Consider the following 8,860-nt stretch of genomic DNA (forward strand, 5'->3'; position numbering starts at 1 on the left):
TAAATACGGTATATCCATCATGCTCTCTTATATTTCCTTGCATCTAGTTGGCAGGACATGAGATGAGTGTTTCTCTATCTCATTCAGAGGGGTTGCAGTGACAGGCTGGCAGACTTGTGGTGCAGAAATGCACCCTGGGGGGCGGAGCCAGTGAGGCCGCAGCAACTTATCTGACTGACATTTCACCTTTTTGACCTGCATTAGATCCTATCAAGATGCTGTTCTAAAAATGACAGATATGGTTGCACCGGTCTGTCACAAAGTTGGGTGGTAACGCTGTATAAGGAGAGCTGCAGTGGAAAGTTAGGTTAACCCTAAATATTGTACCTTTTCATAAATGAAAGTTATTATTTTAGGACTGAGTCGCCCTCATAGACATTTTCAGGTTACAGTTGCGCCCAGTTACATTGTGGCTGATGGCGCCACAAACGTGTGCATGCATCGCGCCATGCGATTCCCTGCGACTGCATATACCACACTACGCTATGGCGAGCGCTGCGATCGCACCATGCATTCTTATGGAGGCGCAGTCGCGTACGCAGTGCGCATATCCGCATGCTTCTGGCGGCGCGACTTGCCGTGCCATTGGCAGCAATATAGCTTGGCATATCTGTATTAAGATCCAGACATGTTCCCCAGAAAATGGCCTCTTTCAACCCAGTAGTAAATGGAGGCATCTTTGTTTATCCATGAGCCAGGTTACAGTTTAGATAATTAAACTTTAAGTGTATTCTCTGCCAATACCCTTAAGCAGTGTAGGCTAAAGAAAAACATTATTAACTTAAAGCTAGTGCCTAAGTCATTCCCACCCCCCCCACCCTCCCTTTCCTCCTCCTCAGATGACTACATTTACTGCCAGCGTGTTAGGACACTGCGTTGGGAATGTCCCTGGAAGATATAATCGCCTGATTTGAACTCTTTAGCTGTGGGCACTTATCATGTCTTTATTTTTAATTTTTTTAAAGGTCAGGTTTTACAGTGGCTCGTCGAGTAAACGCAACGACTTGTTGTGCCTGAATTTCCACCATTGCAGTCCCAAGGGCGGATACACTGTCACAGAGCCTCGGGCGCTGGATCGATGACCTGAGGTAAAACAGGCTTGGGCTGAAAAATGGTCAGCAGGACGTATAGCGCTGATCGTCCCATCGACAGAATCATATCCCTATCCCGTGTGAAGGACCATGGTCAAACTTCCCTGTAAATGGTTAAAACCTTCACCTGCATAAGTCAAGGTAAACTTGCAGATGGGACACAAGCCAACTTCTTCTTGCAAAATCAAGAGATAAATGTACAGCCCCCATGGCGAATAATATTCCTGTCTGTACTCAGACCTGTCTGTCCCCATGTGGCTCGTGTGTCATCCACTATATTTATCAATTCATTAAAAAATGTAATATATCTTCTTTGCTTCCAGATTCCTGTTACTATTTAGAAATACTGTACACATACTGTACACAGCAACTGTGTTATTCACCTGCCAGTCACCGTCATGGACTCCTCCCTTGTGTGGAGTCACGGCCAGCAGAGCTGGAGCACCAATTAGGCAACCTAGTATGTTCCTGCCTAGGGTCCAGTGGGCTATGAGGGGCCTGGACTGCTATGGGTAAATGGAAGTAGTGGCCGGGGGAGCCATCTTGCATAGAGCCAATTGGGATCTCAGGACCTGATTCAGAGCCGGATGCTCTGAAAGAGCGCTCGCTCTGAATCAGGGCGTTTTTTTTGTGGAGCGGCCTCCTGGCCTCTCGCATAGCTGTGGGTGACCACCCACAGCTATTGCGAGCGGCCAGGATGATGGTCGCGATGGTCAAGACCATCGAGACCATCGTGCTTGTGACGAGACCCTTGTGGTAGGGTCTCGTGGCCGCAAGCCCCAGAGAGCTTCTGGCTCTAATAGAGCCAGAAGCTCTCCCACTGACATCACTGGTGATGTCAGTGGTGCTACCCACAAACGGCAGGCGTTCGTTTGGGAATGCCTCCGTTTGTGAAGCCACCCCCCGGCCACGCCTACAAAACAAAACATCGACAGCCGCCCCTTTTGTAGTGAGCCACAGAGCAAATGCTTTTTGCGCTCGCTCTGGGGCTCGCACACGCGCAGTGTGCACGCCGCCCGTGTGCACTGGGCCACCATCGACCTGCTTGCGAGCGGGTCTGAATCAGGCCCTCAGTCAGGCCCCTGACAAGCAGGAAAAAGTGTTATCTTTCCTCAGCAGAAACTGGTATTGGCTGTCGGCATCCTTACCCTAAACCTGCCACACCATATACATATATGTATATATTAGTGTACATATTGGGGATAGTTACTCCCAGAAAACCAGCTGAAAACGTACTTTTGGCTAGAAGTCCAGTACAGTAAAGGCCCCCATACACGGTGATCTTCAAAGTTGGTAAGATCAGTTGTACGATTACCCTTTAAATTCTTCATAAGATGTGGTCAAGTGTATCACATCATACACGATCAGTTGAGATCTCTCTGCAAAATCATCTGATCTGCGATCCAACTAGACGACGGCGGGGACGCGCATCGGGGTCGCAGAAGACTCAAAATACAACTATTTGCAAACGATTGGCCTGTCCAACCTAGAGAAACTGCCCAAATCGTGTGATCGTGTATGGCCAGCTTAAGTTTGACATTTGTTAGCCTGCACTAATAGCGTGACCAGGGTCTCACATAGTTTATATATATATATAATATATATATATATATATATATATACATACACACACACACGCCAATCAGCCATGACATTAAAATCAATTGTCTAATAATATGTAGGTGCCAGGAGCAAACGCAGGATTTCTAGAGGGAGAGTTTCATATCCTTAGTGTGGAGGGGTATAATCTGATCTGGTGCGCTAATGGAGTGCTCAGTTCCACATAGTTCCTTATACTGTAAGTTGTGACGGCAGCTCTAGTAAAATCGTATTATACAATATACAATATACCTATTGTGGTGTTGATTTGATCTACTGGCCTTGCGTTTGCCTGTGGGTGACTCTAGTGCCTCCAAAATAGTTCTGACCCGTCAAGGGATGAACTCCAAGACCTCTGAAGGTGTACGGTGTTATCTGGCACCAAGAATTTAGCAGCAGATGCTTTAAGTCCTGTAAGTTGTCAGGTTGGGTCCTCCATGGGTCGCACTTGTTTTTCCAGCACATCCCACAGATGCTCGATCGGACTGAGATCCGGGTAATTTGGAAGCCAAGCCTGAACTCTTTGTCATGTTCCTCAAACCAAATCTGAACAATGTTTGTGGTGTGGCAGGGCGCATTATCCTGCTGAGAGAGGCCACTGCCATCAGGGAATACCGTTGCCATGAAGGGGTGCACTTGGTCTGCAACAATGTTTACGTAGATCGTACGTGTCAAAGTAACATCTACATGAATGCCAGGACCCAAGGTTTCCCAGCAGAACATTGCCCAGAGCATCTCACCGCCTCCACAGGCTTGTCTTCTTCCCATAGTGCATCCTGGTGCCATCTCTTCCCCAGATAAACGGTGCACATGCACACGGCCGTCCACATGATGGAAAAGAAAACCTGATTCATCAGACCAGGTCCCTTCTTCCATCGCTGCATGGTCCACTTCTGACTCTCTTGTGCCAACTGTAGACGCTTTTGGCAGTGTGCAGTGGTTAGCTTGGGCACTTTGACTGGTATACAGCTATGTGACCCTGTACGCAGCAAGCTTAATCATAGGGCCTGATTCAGAGATGGATGCTAACACGATTTTTACGCAGATGAAGCAAATGTTTGACATTGCGCGTGTATATAAGCTGGACTGCGCATATGCTGTCTCATGATTCCGCCCGCACAGAGGATCCATTCGCAAAGTGAGTGACAGGTAGTCAGCATTTGGGGGAGGTAACAGGAGGTGGCCATTAAAACGCAGGCATGTCTGACTGTTTAAACGCCGTTCCATGGGCGTGCAAAGATTAACCCTTGTGATCTCATACGCAGCATGAGAGCCGTCTGCATGCCAGGAGAGCTGCCGAGTCTGCGGCTGGTCAGACCTGCCGCCAGGGCAAGATGGCCGCTCGATGTGCATCGATGTTATCGATATTTACGCAGTTTAGTGCCGTTGCACGCCTATGAGAAAACAGTATTGGAGCGTCCTTATGCTCGGGTAAGCTTTCGAACTATTAGCATATTTTCGCTGCTACATTCCGTGGGAAATCGCAGTTGCAATCGCATTAGCGTCCATCTCTGAATGAGGCCCATAGTCAGCATTAACTTTTTTAGCACTTTGTGCTATAGTAGCTCGATTGGACCAGAAGAGCCAGCCTTCACAGCCTTGGCACTAGTTCACCAGTTGTCCTTCCTTGGACCACTTTTGGTAGGTACTAAGCATGGCATATCGGGAACGCCCCACAAGACCTGCCGTTTTGGAGATGCTCTGACCCAGTCATATAATCCTTCACAATTTATCCCTTGTCACAGCTGCTCAGATCTTTACGCCTGCTCATTGTTCCTACTTCCAACACATCAACTTCAAAAACTGAGGGTTTACTTGCTGCCTAATATACCACATCCATTGTCAGGTGCCATTGTAATGAGATAATCAATGTTATTCGCTTCACCTGCCAGTGGTTTTAATGTTACGGCTGATGGGTGTGTATAGAATGTACCCACCCTTAATCCCTTGTTAAGTGGTATACCTTTTTATATCAGTGCCACCACCCAAGTATTGGTATGTGGTAATGGGCCTTCTTGGAAAACCCCTCTTACAATATGTAGAAATGATGATAATTATACTTTGACAGCTATATGACACCTGCCCATGTAGTCACTTAAGCTGGCCACACATAAAGATTATCTGTCCAACTAGTTGATTGGTTGGAATGAAAATCTGGTAAGGTATGGGAGTAACTGACGATCAGCAATTTGCTCCCAAACGCTGGAAAATGGAGAAAAACTGTTGTTTGAACAAATTGTTTGGATCAAACGTTTAACAAACTTGTCTGACGTCCATTTTCATCTGTTTTCTGGCAAATTGTTGATCATCATTTACTCCCATACGTTACCAGATTTTCATTCCAACCAATCAATAAGTTGGCTGGTTGGATGTAAGTTGGTCTAGTGTGTGGCCAGCTTTACACCATATTTCGGGTACGGTTCACCCCCATGCCATTCCTCCAGTTTTTAAATGAAATTGAAGCTATTTAAGTCCAGTGAATAACCTGAAATTATACAAGGGTAAGCGATAAACTGTTATAGGTAAAAAAAACTTAAGGTTAGCAAAAATTTAACAAAAATATAAATTTGAGCTATAAAAAGAAATCCTTTTTCCCTTTTTCCAGGGAACAAGATATGGGATAAGAACTTGACTGTTCTGCAGCAATTAGACAGAGGCTTGCCTGGTCCATGAAGCCCTGCCAGCGGACTGCTGAGGACAGGAAGAATGGACTGATGAAAAATGGGAAATTTTTGGTATATCACACAGTTTGTGCGTGCAGATTATTTACTAGGCTGCTCCTTGCTGCCAAGTTTAAGCCCAAAACATAAAAAGCCAATGCTTTTAATAGCAAAACATGGATTCCCATCCGGTGCCATAAATGAATTTGTGTCATTATGTAGTGGGGAACAGAGGTGCGGCCATGCAATTCCCAATGCTTCCAGAGGCAAATGCAGGGGGGGGTTCCGGTTGCCTGGAAACCCCCCTCCCCAGCCCATACCATCACCACAATAAAATAGTAATATAATAAATGTTACTAGTGCTGCATGTTCTTCTCAGTATCACAAATGAAACAATCAGCACCACCTTTGGATCTTTTAACATGTCTCAGCCAGTAATAAATACAACTGTGCACCAACTAGGAGATCTGGAAAACATGCACTGTTAGGGGTGCACTGCTATAGACCATCAATAGGGTTTACTATTAATAATACACTATCCAGGGCAGTGGTAGGTTCTTCTTCTGCTCCCCCAAACTCCCAGACTTGCTCCAATGCTCTGGAATGGTGCCCACATCTGAAATAAAAACATTTAGCCCAGGTAGGATGGCCCTACTCCCGCATCTAATGGCTTACTGTGATCACCTGTCCTGTATATGCTGGAATTATGACACACAATACACTTTGTATGACGCATATTAAAGCGGGTTAATTGCTATTAATTACACCCTCTTCATGGACTGGCCACACTTGCTCTAAAATCAAGCATTTGGAAAACTCCCCTCTAAAAATTCTGCATGCCACTGCATGCCGCGGCGCCCCCACAATCCCCTCACCTGTACCCCATAATAAGAAGTCAGCAAGTATGCTATACTTTATCTGTGTCTATTTCACAAACTCATTCCATAGAGGGCAATTTATGTTACAGAATCATACTGTAGTCTGCCACATGTGGAAAGTATGTTCTTAGTTATTTGAGAACAAATTGTAGGAACACCCAGAATGTTGTTTTCCAGGGCACAATTTGTGGGTGGGGGGTCAGCCATTGTTTATGCACTTTTATTGCTGTCTATGAAGTTTGAAATGTCACGTCGCTGCAGCGGTTAGAAAAACCGCAACTCTTCATTATTCTCATTTTATTAGAATTAGGATTTAGAGTTTTAGCTTGCAGTAGTGACAAAGCCCCCAACCAACCCCCTCCCATCATTACTGCTGATCATGATCCCAGTTGAAAAGTTTTTGAGGCTGGACCATAAAAAGAATTCTGAAAAACTTAGAGAACCAGAAAGAGAAACTTGTGGCCGTATACAGAAGAGGGAGGGAGCCTGACATATCGCACCTTTGTGCTTTATTACAAAGCTAAAGGCTGTGCAGTGGTTCTTTCAAATGTTATTTTAAATGTTGTCCTTCCACCATATCAAAATTACTCAATTCTAGGATCGTACTTTTACTTATTTTTTATTTGCGTCCAGTGAATGCCTTAGAGAATTGTTCTGAGACTACCCGGAAAATGTATTGAGTTCGGTTAGTAACCTTCAAATGATAGGATGATGTAATGGATAATGATGACATCACTTTTGTGATGAAAAGTATTTGGCTGTGTAACATAAAGTGGTGTGCAAAAGTTTTAGGGAGGTGTGGAAAATATGTTGCAAAGTAAGAATGCTTGCAAAAATGAAGTTGTAATAGTTTATATTTATCTATTAACAAAATGCAAAGTGAATGAACAGAAAAGAGATCTAAATGAAATCAATAGTTGGTGTGACCACACTTTGCCTTCAAAACAGCATCATTTCTTCTAGGTACACTTGCACACAGTTTTTGAAGGAACTCGGCAGGGAGGTTGTTCCAAACATTTTGGAGAACTAAGCACAGATCTTCTGTGGATGTAGGCTGGCTCAAATCCTTCTTTCTCTTCAACCCAGAAAGACTCGTTGATGATCAGGGCACTGTGGGGGCCATATCATCACTTCCAGGACTCCTTGTTCTTCTTTACACTGAAGATAGTTCTTAATGACATTGGCTGTATGTTTGGGGTCGTTGTACTGCTGCAGAATAAATTTGGAGCCAATCAGACGCCTCCCTGATGGTATTCGTACCTGCCTATATTTCTCAGCATTAAAGACCCCATTAATCCTGACCCAATCCCCAACTCCATTTGCTGAAATGCAGCCGCAAACTCTCAAGGAACCTCCACCCTGCTTCACTGTTGCCTGCAGACACTCATTATTGTACCGCTCTCCAGCCCTTCGCTGAACAAACTGCCTTCTGTTACAGCCAAATATTTAAAATTTGGACTCATCAGTCCTGAGCACCTGCTGCCATTTTTCTGCACCCCCTGTTCCTATGTTTTTGTTCACACCAAAACCTTTATATATAATTATAGTCGCTTGGCCTTGTTTCTACATCGAAGGTATGGCTGTTTGGCCACAATTCTTCCATGAAGACTACTTCTGACCAGACTTCTCAGAACAGTAGATGGGTGTACCTGGGTCCCACTGGTTTCTGCCAGTTCTGAGCTGATGGCACTGCTGGACATCTACCGATTTTGAAGGGCAGTAAGCATGATGCGTCTTTCATCTGATTCACTAAGTTTCCTAGGCCAACCACTGCACCTACGGTCCTCAATGTTGCCTATTTCTGGAATCAGTATGTAATGCCGGCTGTCAGAATAACTACTGTCAAAATACCGACAGCGGCATCCCGATAGTTGGTATCCCCGACAGGGGTCTGGTAATTATACTTAGCCTCCCCCCTTCTCCCCCTAACCCTCCATTCTTGTAGCCTAACCCTAACCCTCCCCACCCCGCACCCTAACCATCCCCGTTAGTGCCTAAACCTAAGTCTCACCCCTTCATGCCTAAACCTAACCCTCCCACCTTAGTGCCTAACCCTGACCCTCCCCCCCCAGTGGTGCCAAACCCTCCCCCCTAGGGTTGACTAACCCTAACCTCCCCCCAAAAAAACCTAACGCTAACCCCGCTATGCCACCTAAACCTAACCCCCATCCCTGCGGATAACGCTAAGGGCACCCCGGATTTACCTAGTTCGGGCAGCCGTTCTTCTGGATTCCGGCGTCGAGATTAAGGCGTGGGTATTTCGATGCCTATCTCAATCCCTTGTCGGGCTTACCCGATGCCACCCGTCTCATAACTACATCCCCCCGTTTCTTTGTGCTTCTTCAAAAGATCTAGAACAGCACATCTTGAAACCCCGGTCTGCTTTGAAATCTTTACCTGGGAGAGACCTTGCTGATGCAGTATAACTACCTTGTGTCTTGTTGCTGTGCTCAGTCTTGCCATGGTGTATGACCTGTGACATGAAACGGTCTTCCACAACCTCACCTTTGTAGCAGAGTTTGGCTGCTCCTCACCCAGTTTGAAGCCTCCTGCACAGCTGTTTTCTGTTTCAGTTAATGACTGTGATTGTATATATACAAACAATAATAATAATATTCCGGGAGAGTGGGCA

This window comes from Taudactylus pleione, unplaced genomic scaffold (genome assembly GCF_031769625.1).
Source record: "Taudactylus pleione unplaced genomic scaffold, aTauple2 ptg001628l, whole genome shotgun sequence".
NCBI classification, from domain to species: Eukaryota; Metazoa; Chordata; class Amphibia; order Anura; family Myobatrachidae; genus Taudactylus; species Taudactylus pleione.